This window comes from Lacerta agilis, chromosome 7, assembly GCF_009819535.1.
Source record: "Lacerta agilis isolate rLacAgi1 chromosome 7, rLacAgi1.pri, whole genome shotgun sequence".
NCBI classification, from domain to species: Eukaryota; Metazoa; Chordata; class Lepidosauria; order Squamata; family Lacertidae; genus Lacerta; species Lacerta agilis.
In genome coordinates, this window is record NC_046318.1 from 45,764,448 (window position 1) to 45,778,330 (window position 13,883).

Sequence of the window (13,883 nt, forward strand, 5' to 3'; positions counted from 1 at the left end):
TAAAAAGCAGGCTGCCCACGGACTGGATGCCAAGCCGCCAAACCAGCTGCTAAGACAGACCACGAAGCCAAGTGCGAGGCCTCAGGAGAGCAGGAAGCCCCACCAGCGGGGACGGACTCCCAGGCATGGTCAGCGGGGCGAGGTTATGCCACACAGGATGGGCCAACCTGGGGACGGAGAGAAGGTCCGGCGCGGCGGGGGAGCGCATAGAACGGAGCGGAAGGCGGGAAGGGGGGCAGCGCGCGGCACCCCAAGGGGAGGCGTCAAGGAAAAGGGCGAGCGCCCACAGTCGTGAAGGGAGGAGGGCGATGCTTCGTGACGCAGGTGAAAGACGCTGAGGAAAGTGGGGGGGGCTCCCCCACCTCCCTGAAGTCCGAACTTGGCGCTCCCCCTGTGAGGCGGGAAGGAGAGGTGTTTCAGTAACGCCTCCTGAGGGGAAGCTGCTGCTGTTTGGCTCCGGGTCCTCTCAGCCCACCGGAAGCCCCCGCTGCCGGTTTCTTGGCCGACGCTGCCCGCCTCGCCATCCTGCCGCAGGCTGGGAGAGGTTGCCGTACGGGCATCCCTAGCCGCTTTCTCTCCGCTCGGCTTGCTGCTCTTTCCCTTTTCCCGAGGACCGCCTCCTCCCGCGAACAGGTCTCTCTCGGACTGCGGCGGTGGAGGGAAAGTGCGGGGCGGGAGAGCGCGCGGGGGGGGGGGCTCCACGGCGTGACGAAGGGGAACTGCAGAACTCCGTGTTGCGCAGGTGGCGGCGGGGGGTGATGGGGGGGGAGCGCGCCCCGCTCACGCTAGCGTGGGTTGGAAAGGCGGGCGGGCGCGAGGAAGGAAGCGCGCGCCGGCCCGCTCCCCGGGCCAATGCGGAACCGGGGACGAAGGGAGAGCTCTGCTTGGATTCAGCCCTTCTTAGTCCAGCATCCCGTTCTCACATTGGCGAACCAGATATCTGGTGGGGAGCCTGGAAGCAGGACCCGGCACAAAATTTTGCAGAGGCACTAAAACAACTAAAAAAAAAAAAAGAATAGGGAAAAGAAAACCTTAGAAGGGGTGGGAACCCAAACGTCACAGTGAGGACTAAGCATACTCAGTATGCATAAGTATGCAAAGCTCACTGACTGGGGAGGATGCAATGGAAAACCAGCTTTTCACATATACTACTGGCAAGCCAGATGTCCCCCCCCCCATCTTATATTTTTGCTGCTAGTTCTTCCAGCCTAAGTGCAGAACCTTGTATTTGTCCATATTGAAATTCATTTGGTTACTTTTGACTCAGTTCTCCAGTCTGTTAATGTCACCTTGAATCCTATTTCTGTCTTGTGAGGCATTAGCTACCCCTTCCAGTTTGCTGTCATCTGGAAATTTGATGAACATCCTTTCAATTACCGGTATTTCATTTATAAAGAAGCTGAACAACAATGGGTGCAGGACAGAACCCTGCACATCCCACTTGTCCTACTTTTTTCCCCCTTTCTCTTCCCAAGAGCAGTAACCCTGGGCTATCAGGGTTTCGATTTTCAGGGACATTCAACAGAACACACTTTAAGCCCCTTTTCAGATCTTAGTGGTAAATACACAAAGGTCTGACAAGCACTTTGTGTGCCCAACAAGGGTGTTGGGGGTAGGACTTGCATGAGTGCCTTTGCTCTCGTTTCTATTTTAACACTATATGTGTGCAGGTGAATGCCTAAGCATGACTATAATCAACAACAAAAAATGTGCGTGGAGCCCCCCCCCCATAGAAAAGTTTCCCCACTGAAGATAGGCTCCTAACCCTAGACAAGAATTAACTCGCTCACTCCCACTGCCTGCCTGTCATGTGTTTAATTAACCCCATTTGGAACACTTGAAGAGGGGTAAGCAGTGCTTAAGATGTCAATCTGATCGACCTACCTTTTCTAATTAGAAGGAGAGGGACGAACAAAATGAAACATCACAGAAACTGAGCAGCTAGGATTGGAAGCATTGCTAATATTTGATACTACCACTAGATGTCACCATTTTAACATACTCCAGTGTTTTATAAATAACAATATATTTTGTTTTGCCTTTGAAAACTTGCAGCAATCTTTTCTGTAGTTATCAAAGCAGTACTATTGTCAGCACATACAAATGAAGATAAGATCTATATAGTTTGATGATCATTTTCGAAATATGCATCCCTCCTTAATCTTGTGCTGCTAATAAGAAATGCAACTATAAGAAATGATGTGACAGGACAGGAGGGAAATGGAGACTGACACAGACAGTTCTGCAACCCAAAGTCCTCTGGTTGCTCTGCACTAAGAGGAGATAATAGATATTCTGGAATTTTGAGCAGGGGGAATCTGTGTTTTTCATTGAAGAAAACAGAGGTTTTATTTTATCTATTGGGATGTGAGTATGGCAGCACTCACTTTTTGTAAGGCCCTGTAAGTTCATTCAAAAGGGATTGCAATGGGCAGTGCCATTCCCCCCCCCTTTTCCTTTTCAAGTGGTGCCAGGACTCACCATGAACACCTCCCTTGTTCTCTGATAATGGCAATGGCAGTACCTGAACTATTGTGATCAAGCTCTCTCAGTCCAGGAACAGTTGCAGCTGTCATACCAGGCACAGCTGGTAAAGGGCACTTCTAGCCACTGAGGCCACATCAGCCCTGTACACAACCTATTCCTTGAAAACCTGGAAAGAGAACCGTCAGACAAGATGCACTCATTTATTCTAAGCACGGCTCTAAAGTTTCTCATCTGCAATATCCTTCGTACTTCCCAACTCCACGTGAGTTTGAGTTCTGCAATTGGATATCATCACCAGCCAGTCCCTAGTGGAGTGCTAAAAAAAGAAAGCAAATTCCTGAAGGCTTTTATTTTCCACCGAGAGCAGACATCTCTGGGTGCTCATGACAGTATCCCATAATTGCCTACACGTGAGATTTCACTGGCATGCAAGTGAGAGGCAGGGTATAAATAACTTTTTTTTCTCTACCAAGAACACTTATTAATTATCCATGAGGAGAAATGTAGGTTGAGGTGAGCATGTGCCTTGACTTCATAGGCTGTGACGTTCATTCAGCAGCCACAGTCCGACACAAGTGACAAGTGGCTCAACGTGCCTGCCAGCAGAGTACACGTTGTGGATAAAAGTAATGCAAGAACCGGAAGGCAACCTTTAAATTCAGGAGTGGGAGGAGAGAAAATACAACCTTAACACAAAAGAGGCAAGGCCTTTCCTGGTAGCAAATTCATTCAGCTTTTATCCACATCTATTCAGAAGCAGAGTTTCTATTAATAGCATTTTGTGCTCTTCGGAGCACTAGAAGGCTGGGGTCTGCTTCACCCTGCAATAAATATCTGACATATTTTACCACACACATAGCACAGCGTGCATAATGAAATAGATGCACATGGATTTGTCACCTGTGATCAGTCTTCACCTATGATTCCTGCTGTTTCCTACATAGAAGTGTCTTCACTGCAGGAAATTAATCTTATGTGAAGTAGCACAGTAGAACACTGAAGAAACTAAGATAAATCTTGTCAAATTTAAGGATCACTCTTTCCATCTCTATGTGGTGCTGAATTATGACACTTTCACCGTGATTTCTCAGCCTTCCTTGTTGCATGAATAGTGGAATTTATATAAATTATGGACTGTTTGTTTGTTTCAATTGGCTACAAAGCTACCATAAGTTGTTTTTTATTAAAGATTTCTTGATTTACAAAAGTATGTGCAATGTCTCATATTTTTTCCATGTATCATTTTTACAAATCAGTTTCATTTGTTGAGACATTGGGAAGAAGAGGGGGAAAGAGGTGGACGGGGGGGAGATGGGGGGGTCGAATGACAATGTTTCTATTTTACTTAATATATGTAGGGTTTGATGTCAGCGTTGCTTGTGCAGGTTCTTTATTGCTCGCTTGTATTCCTTTGGTGGTGGGAGAGGTTGGGGTTGGCCTAGAGTGTGGTTGTTCATTTGTAATTGGCTGTGGTGATCTTTGTTTTCATGTGTGAGTGGGGTGGGTAGGTGTTTTGGATCAGGTTAGCCGTATTGATTTGTATGCTGTTGGTAGATTTTTGTCATTGTCTTGTTGGGCTGTGTATGTGATAAACGGGAGCCATACCAGGGTGAAGGCGTCTTCTTCTATTTGTCCCCGTGTCATTTTCAGCTTATTGGTTAATTTTTTCTAGTAGGGCTGTTTCCCATACTATTTGGTACCATTGGTCCATGCTTACTCCTGACAGGTCTCTCCAGTGTCTGGTTATGATGTTTCTGGTTGCTGAAAGTAGGCGGGTAAAGAGTTCTTTGTGGTGTAAATGGGCATTATTGTCTTGGAAAGAACTACAAAGCTAAGTTAATATGAAGTCAGGGGGTTTCTGGAGTTAGGGAGTGGGTGGGGCTGAGCAGGGGCGTTTCTAGCCCCTTGGCTGCCTGGGGCAGGAAGCCAAGAGGCACCCCTGGAGGCGGGGCATTGTTCCGTTCGTGCCAAGGCTGCTCATGCCTGCGCGAGCAGCCGCGGCACGAAGGGATGCCGGGCGGCGGATTCAGGAGTCTCTGCAGCCCGCAGAGACACCCTAAGCCGCCGCCCGGGCTCCCTTGGCGGAGCGCACGTCAGGGCAGTGAGAGGGATGGGCCAGCGAGGAGGGGTGTCACCCCTCCTCGCTGGCCCGCCCCTCTCCATGCCCCGGCTCTGCAAGCCAGCCAGAGGCGGAGCTCAGCATAGAGGCAAGGGGCGGGCCAGCGAGGAAGGGGTGACACCCCTCCTTGCTGGCCACCCAGGTGGCTCCACCCCGGCAGTGAGTGCCGAAAATAGCCTTAAATTTTTTAAAAAAATTTAAAGCCCAGGGGGCGGGGCCACCGCCCAAAGTGTCACCCCTAGCAGGGCACTGCCCGGCCCCCCCCCCGCCCCCTTGCTACGCCCCTGGGGCTGAGCCAGCACAGGATCCATTGTGTCCTAAGTAAATCCCACTACCACCACACGATGGCATTAAGCAAGAATAACCTATTTCACAGGGCTGTTGTGAGGAGAAAATGGGGAGAAGCATGTACACCAATTTGAGCTCCTTGGAGGGAAGGTTGGATATATATGTAATAACAATAACCTTAAATAAATATTGTTAATATTTTGCCAACGTACTTAATACTTTTAAATTCAGCTATTCCATGCCAGAATCTCCCTCTGAAAATCCTTTGTAAAACAAATGGCAGCTTTCAGGTCAGTTTTGGTGTGTACTGGGATGCTGAAATCGTCTCACCATGCTTTCTTGTTATTACCATTTACATTGTCAGATTTGTGTCTTACTCTTTTGACTTGTATCTTTTTATTCTGCACTTTCCATCTGAAAGTGAATAATCAGTATTGTAGCAGATATTACTAGATCCTGTAGCAGAGTTGTCTGGGTACATATGAGGACAGACTTAGCATGTAGGCTTGTTGCTAGGTTTAGTCGCTGCATTTGTGAGTCTGCTGTGTGACTGAGTGGTTGTTGCTTGTAAGTATTATACATTAGGAATCTGTGTATAACCATGAGCTGCCCTAAATAAATAAATAATATATAGATAAATACAGATCGGATCCAGCTATTGAGCTGGTAACCGTGCCTCAGCAATGCCCCTTCAGACTGTGAAGGCTCACATGTTCCCCCACGAAAAACAGCATTGCCGCCTGATCTGCTGTTTATGGCTGTGTACAGAACACAAAGCACATTTGAAGAACATTCTTTACCTCAAAGCAGGGGTGCCAACTAGAACAAAACATTGGGGGGGAGGGGCAGGTAAGCCTCACTATGCATAATGAATCACATGATGCAGTGCATGCACACCATTTCAATGGCAATGTCCATCAACTTTGGGGGGCCCAACCCCCACAAATGTTTTATTGGGAGAGCGGAGCTCCCTTGGCTCCTGGGAGTTGGCTCCTATGCCTCAAAGAATTTTGGGCAATGTAGTTTGTGACTGGGAATTGTAACTATGTGACAGGTGAACTAGAGTGCCTAGAATTCTTAAAGTGGGTGGGGAAGTGTCTTGAATGTACTTAAAAGGTATAGTGTGTACATAGCCTATGAGGATCCCAGAACTTAATTCAAGATACACACCAAATACCTGCTCAAGGGCCACCTGTGGATCAGAAAGCATTGGGTTTGGGGTTTTGTTTTTTGTTTATTTTGCTTATTTCTGCATAAAGTTTTCTCTTTGCCCTTCTGGACACTGGTGCCTGATCAAGTTAGGAGGTATATGCTAACAAAGGACACTTCTGTGGGCATATTCCTAGGTGGATGAATAACTGGCCAATGGAGATAGGTGCTGTGTTTATAGTTCTTCCCCTTATCCTGTTGTTACGGTTTTCCACATGTAGCTCTGTTAGAGAATATGTGGTATCACTGAGCTAATTCAGGTGGAAGAGCTGGATTTAGTCTCCCCTACTTCACACCAGATTGTTTATTGGTATGAATACCAAACAGGGCTATGTGTGTATGTATCCCTTTTCAGTAGATGCATACATTTGTACCGGGATGTGTCTCTTTGCAACATTCCTTTTGAGTGTTTCCCTTTTGTTTGGCCAAAAAAATGTGGAAAATACAACATAAGGTACAATTGTGATATAAATCAACACAACTCCACTGAAGAACCTCTCTTTAATTTAGCAAGACTGCAAAATCAGTACATGGCAGATCAAATTAGATCAATCACAAGGATCATGACTACTGGGATTTAGGAAAGGGCTAGTTTCCATGCCCTTAGCACAATTTCTAGCACTTATAGCCTCTAACTGTCACAGTTAATTCCCAAGTTTTGAACAACTAAACATTCATGCCATATTTTTTCTGGCTTTCATGGTCGGCATCTCCTGCTTCTTAAATAAATAAAAAAATGATATATATCAACCTTTTTGCAAACCTCTCTCAGTTGACCATCTGGCTAAGATTAGTAACAAGTTCAAAATCAAGTCACATGAGGCCTCACTTTCACACACAGTGCATCTCTCCAGAAAAAGGAAGACAAGCATAATAAACATATTCTTGTTGGAAATGAGTACAGTCATGCTCCAACTGAATTCATTTTGTGTGATCTCCCCTGTTCATTGCCAAAGATAAACAAGAAGTCAAGCAGCCTTGAGAACACAAGGCAGTTTTAAGCATGATGATCTATCGGACTTCTCTTATCTGAAAGGCTTTCAGGAGTACTTGTTGGGACCTGATCAAAAGTGTACAAAAATAAATGGGGCATTTCTCATTGCCATTTATCAGTTTTGGAGAAACTTAGTGAAAAATTAGTGATCTTCAAGTGAGCTGGGGAAAATATAACAGAGTAGGGATTTTTTTTTTTTTTTGAGAATAATTACTATTAAGAACTTGTTCCAGAATCTATTTCTCAGAAGTGCACTACATAGACTGGGGATCCTGTGGCCCTCCATGTATTGTGGGTCCTCTCATCACCCCGGCCATTGGCCATGCTGACTGGGGCTGAAGGTAGTTGGAGTCAAACAACATGTGGATCCCCCAACCCCTATAGCTATAATACTATTTTTTTAATTAGCCAGACTTTTTCATCCACAGCTGTTTCCACATGTCATTTGCAAAGAACAAACAAGCCAGAGTGTCCTTCCCCTGACTTCCGAAGTTACAGCACAGCTAGAAGTTGGAGAAGAGTTATTTCTGGTAAGCTTTATATTGTTAATGTTACATGCTGCCCCAGCCTCCAAGTGGTGAGAGATTCCAGAGGTTTTAAGTGCTTAACCAGGGTTTGGTTTCCTTGGAATGAGGGAAAGTGGAGACTGTGGTGTCTTTAAAATATATGGTTTATTAAACAACCTAAACCTAAGGTGAAAGGGCTCACAGCATTAACACCCCAAATAGTATTGCTTCTCCATTAGTCACAGCTTTGGATTCCAGCATAAATCGAGCATGGTTCTGTCTCTCTAGCTTCTGCCTGCTCAGCTCACCCACAACACCAGCTATTGCTCTTTATCTACCAGCTAGGTGAGGAGGGGTGTAAGGCCCACTTGTTTGCAAATAGAGTACCTTCACTTAGTTGTGTCTCTTGAATCCCAACCCATTCTTTTTGGATGCTGAGCATGGTGCTTAGGCCAAGAGCCATTGCCTAGACTAGTGCAGTCCAGTGCATATGCAACCCTTGATACCTTTTTTATGGCCCTTGACAACATTTGATGTTTCCCCTGCCCTCGTGCTGCCTTCCCAAAGCTGTGTAAGTGAGGCTCTGGGCTTTGGGAAGCAGGCTTGAGGGCTCTGACAGGCTCCTAGTCCTCTTGCCTCCATCTAAAAGCCTACTTAGCGCTTTCCCAGCTTTGGGAAGGCAGTACAAGGGCTGAGGGTCACCAAATTTTGCTGAGGGGCACCAAAAAAGGCACCAAGGGCCACATGTGCCCCTTTGGACCACCCTGTGGTGCATCTTATAGTGCATGCTATTAACATTACATGTGCTGCTCACATCACAACAGTTTGCAATCTCCTGCTGGTTAATGCAATGCTGTATATCCAAAATTGCTTGGGGGGCTCAATGCTTTGTGACTGGCTCCATTGTTATGCTAAGGATATTTGTATTATCCATGATTCTGCCCTCTCATCTCAGACCAACAGAAATCTTATTAAATATTGCTATGAGTGCGGGATATTTAATCATTTAAAAAATAATAATTGTTCTGTGCATCTCCTAATTACAAGTATTCTGTATTTTTGTTCAAGTCCTTTACGAAGATAATTGAAACCATATTGTTCCTACAATTTCCTAAAAAAGGAAAGATATTCCATTTTGCAACCCAAGCTACATTTTATTAGGCATGACTAATAATATATGTCGTTATTATACAGGGTTCCAATTGTCTCATAATACTCCGCTTTAACAACAAGAACAAAAATTGGCACACTTTTCCCAGTTGTTCTGCCAAACATAGATTTAAAGGGAGAATGATGTGATCACAAATAAATAAATAATATCCCATATATTATTGGCCTGCTGAAATGGAATAGGTCAGGGGTCCATAACTATGTATGTTAGTTTGTGAGCTTTATTTGGGTGGTTCTTGACATGTCTGTGGATTTGTGATTGAAAATTAAAGCTGGAAAATCCATCACAGCAAATATGCATTATGTCTAATTGTATTTGTATTGTTTATATCTTATATTTTATTGTATTACAATTTGAATTCAATGGAATTACAACTGCTGTAACAGTCAGGGGGGAATCATTTCCATGGTTCATCAAGACCCTCAGCAGTTTTCAAGTTATCTGTGGGGGAGTGGGAGTTTGGGAACCACTGAAATAGAAGTGAAAAGGAATTAGAGGGTTGCAAAGGTGGGGAAACCACACAGGTAACGTGCATTGGGTGGAGACACCCCTGCCCTCTCTCTGGTGTGTGCAACAGTGTGCAAACCTGAGGTGCAATAGGGGGGGGGGAATGGCCTTGCTGCATTTTAAGCTGCTAATACATAGCCTCCGTTCAGAACCAGCTCATTATTTCTGACCTTATCTCAGCATGCAGACATCCATTTAAGAAGTCCATCTGTTTCAGAGAGCTGTCTCTGTCTGAGTTTCTAATATTGGCACATGCAAGCTGGTGGTGCTGTGTGCCATGTTGCCCTTCAGAATTAGAGCTCCCAGTGCCATCCATCGCTATTTTGAAATCCACCCCCACTCCTTCCCAAAATAAATACAGAAGTCAGTTCTAGATCTTGGTCAAAGGTCTAGATCTGGGTCAGAGTGTGAGCTGTAAGTCCAAAAGTCTCCACTTCAAACCTTCCCTCATCCATGAACTACCAGTAAGTAGTCTTAGGCTCATATCCTAAATGGGGAGTACTTCTGAAACCATGCATAGGATTGCATTGATCTCTCTTAGCCTCAGTTTTAAAATCAGGAGAACATAATAATAATAATAATAATAATAATATACCTGCTGTGCTGTTCCTTCAAATGCAATAGATAAATGCAATTATTAAGAAAGCATCTGTGACTACATAGTCATGCACCACTCTCCAAACTGCATTGTTCCACATTCCAAATTGCATTAATTAGGGAAAGCAGCTTGCAGCATTTGAATCCCTCCTGTATATCCCATAGGCTCTTGTTAGAATCCAGAGAATCCCAGCCTTCATTAAAAAATAAATAAACTTACATTCATTATGTTGCAGGGCTGCAGTTGAGGGCCAGCTGGAACTTCATCAGGGTAACCTTTCTGCAAGACTCTGAGAATAAAGATAGTGAAGGGTCTTGACAAGCTTTTGACAGATAGCAATGGATTGGGAAGGGTAGCCCAGCAAAAGAGCTCCAGGATCTGATGCAAGGAGAAATTTTATTTCACTTTGCCAAAATGCCTAAGGCTGCAATCCTAGACCCACTTAGTAGAGAATAAGCCCCCTTGAAATTGAGTTATATGTAGAATTACTACTTCTGAGTAGACATATATAGGAGTGTACTGCGAGGCTCCTATGGGCCTGTGTAATTTAATAAGGACAACTATAAATCTGCTGCTATGGTTATTAAGACACATTGGCATGGCATTGACACAGCCTTTACCAAACTGGAGTCCAAATGGCTCAGACAAGAAAAGACTTATTTCTCATGCTCCAAGTATTCATGATGTTACAAAGCAAACAAGACAATTCTGAACAACACAGATTCTGATTTTTTTTTAAAGTTTGTAAAATCTGTTAACATTAGGCAAAGTGATACTTTTCTCTAAATTCATGTTTTCATGGAAGGTCCTCTTGTCTGTTGCTTAAAGGAAATGTTGGCATAACAACAATTTATCAATGTAGTGATGACATACACAGATCATGTATGGTTTTACTAGCTAAAACTACCTGTAAACTAAACTATAAGAAAAGGGGAGAAAATCAGTGCTATTTTGAAATCAGTGTAACATTTCAATGTAATTTTGAAATGTTCAGTCTGCCATCTTGATTCAAAATTGTGTCCAATTGTAACCAAACACAGGCGAAAAACATGCTCCTTGATATCAGGAACCATAATGCACACTTCGCTCATGGTGCCTTAAGTATATATAGGACAGACAAGAAGACAAATAAATTTCCAAAATATATAGTACATGAGGCTGAAAGCCTGAATGCACAAGGCTGATACGTTCCATAGGTTCACAAAATAGTTTTGTTGATAATGTCGATACATTGTGCACAATTGTAATGATTTGTAATTGCATTGCTTTTCCTGCCAGTCTCACGTCACTTCTGCATTTGGACTCCTAGATTCATACTGTTTGTAGTATGGAGTTGATCACTGGTTCCAAGTTTCTCCAGGGGTGGAACATCCAGTTCATCCATTTGTCTCTCTCCCAAGCCAAACTTACCCACACAGTAATACTAGCTTAAAGGCTAATGCTACAAGCATGCAGAGTTCTCAAGTGAAATAAGTGAAAGTATTTTAAAAAAACAGGTCAAGTAGCAGCTACTCCCCCAGCCCTCCTCCAGAGGTTATTCTGTTTGATGAGAATTTTTGTGCTCTGCTGGCTGCAGGCTAAAAATTGCTTCTGATTGTTGAGGACTGTTTGGCTTATTTTATTTTCCACTATTTTGTTTTTACATTGGTTTTTGTATTCCCCTCTTTAACTTTTTATTGTTATAAGCTGCCACAAGAGCCAATAAAATAAAGTAAAAGTAAAAATGAACACTAAATATATTTGTATGAGTCTTTTTTAAAAAAAGCTGTGTGTACAAAAGAGGATGATGGGAAATCTACAAATGTAAAGTTACATCCTTTTCCATACTCAGCAATGGGGAAGCCCTACTTCTGTCCTGTACTAGAAATGCAATCCTGTACACACACTTGCTTAGTAATAAGCCCCACTGAACAAGCAGGATTACTTCTGGGTAAATAAGGACAGGACCTGTTGTAGGTAACCAGCTACCTAGAGCTGCAATCCAAAGGAAAGCTAGTCATCCTTAAGCCATGACCAGTGGTACAGTTAAGTAACTTCAGACTCTAGACTGAATTGGTATTACAATGGGGCAGGGATTCTCCTTATATTGTTATGTGTATTGCTTGCATTTGGGCAATCTCTTGGTCATTCTGCTGAGTGGGGCCGTAGACTTCTGCTCCAAAGTTCTAGCCTGATGGTTTTCTAATGGTTTTATGTTACACCTATAAGGAAGAACAGAACTTTAAAATACATAATTTCAACATATTTGTGCCTGTCCAGCAGCTGTTCAGATCTCTGTCAATGGCATACAACCATTGTGGTACACAGCAGCCGTTAATGCAGTGTCCCTGATTAAACTGTTTTTCAAATGTTGCTGGGCTGCACCAGAAATGTCTGAGAATCCATCGGATGCCGGGCTTCACAACTGTAATTTTGCTGCCTGATATTGTGTGAGAATCAAAGTTCTGTTCTCTCTCAGGACTGAAGAAACAATTATATGTCATCTGGAGTTCATTATTTGAACTGTGTGTGACGGGACAGCATGGAATGAGTGCTATTTTCACATCAAACAATGTTTCGGGAAGTTTTAGCCAGTACTTCTCATCTGAATTCGTGAAAGTGAGAAGGCAGATTCACACATCAGCCTCTCTACTGCATTCAGATGTGCAAGTCTCCTGCAGAGTTGTGTGCTTAGAAAAATGTAACCTGCAAAAAGGGAAAGCTGTTGTTTTAGAAGTCAATTTTGTTCAGAATCAGATTTCTGTGTAACTAGTTCATGTAAAATTGGCTGCTTACGGGGTTGCATCCCATAATTGATGCCACTTAAGCCAAAGCTTAAATCTTCTATTGAAATCAGTGGGACTTGTAGCTCAGTCCTGTGCATATTTACTAAGAAGTAAACCCCACTGTGTTCAAGGCAGTTACTCCCAGGAAAGTGTACATAGGACTTCAGATATATGGTGCAATCCCATATGCAGGATCTCCCAGCCAATATTGCAAGAGGTGAGATACATTTTCAGTGGGAATATTGGAACAAATGCTTTTATGCTCATGTGCCCCCACAATGGACTATCCCCTTTTCAATAAAAGATGGATACCATTAAAGGGGGGAAAGTCCCCACATGGACATCTTAAACCAACAACTTCCTAACCATGGCTGTGCCCACTTTGCAGACTGTGCTGCATAGCCTTGCTTGTTGCTGCCACCTGATTTTATGTCTTTCTTCAGTTGTGGGATGTGGGGATGTTTTACCCATTAAGAGATTTGAATGCGTGATCTCCTGAGTGTTTCTGTTTAATCACAGTACCATAGGGCACCATTGGTGGAAACACAACATACATGTTTCCAGTTCATATTGTGTGTGCTAGCTCATTACATATCCACGTGGTGTTTGGACACCATCACTGGCATGGTACATGGTGGTGGGCACTGGCGTTTTCATTTTGTCATTTTCCCATATTCCCGCTGTATTTTGTATTCTCTGAGTTGTGGGTTTTCTCTCCCACTTTTCTAGGTTGAAAGTCTATCGGATATGGTGGTTGTCCTACCTGGTCAGCTGTGGCATATCTCTGGACTTCCTGTGAGCATAGAATTGCTCGTGTAACTATGGCTGAACTAACTTCATAATATGTTAAATCTCCTTCAGAGTAAGTATTGCAAAATACAACAGCCACGGAATAGTTGCCATGCATTAACTGAATGCTAAAAAAGAAATTCTAATGTTCTCTTAGCAACAATGTTGGATATAGTGGTACTCCTCACTATTTTTGTAAAGATAGTGCTACACTGGCCACCCCAATTTCTACCCTGGAGGTTAACAAGGGGCGTTATGTCACCACAGGAAAAAAGGTGTCCTTTGAAACTGAGGTTTCTGAACAACGGTTTTCAGGAAGGAGAAAAGAGGGGCCTGAACTCCATGCACTGGCTGGGTGAGGCTACACACAGAGACCTGGGAGCAGGGCTGGCTGTTGTTTTGAACCCAAGCTTGATGGTGCCGAGAGAAGCAATGAGAGACACTCTTGGG

General features: G+C 43.8%; 1 long non-coding RNA gene across 1 annotated transcript; it reads left to right on the plus strand.

Moving 5' to 3' along the window:
- Positions 1-9: 9 nt before the first annotated feature.
- LOC117049943 lies at positions 10-13,783 on the plus strand. The gene is made up of 3 exons (XR_004427036.1): positions 10-184; positions 7,526-7,627; positions 13,749-13,783. It is a non-coding gene; the product is annotated as an uncharacterized LOC117049943 (long non-coding RNA).
- Positions 13,784-13,883: the final 100 nt, after the last annotated feature.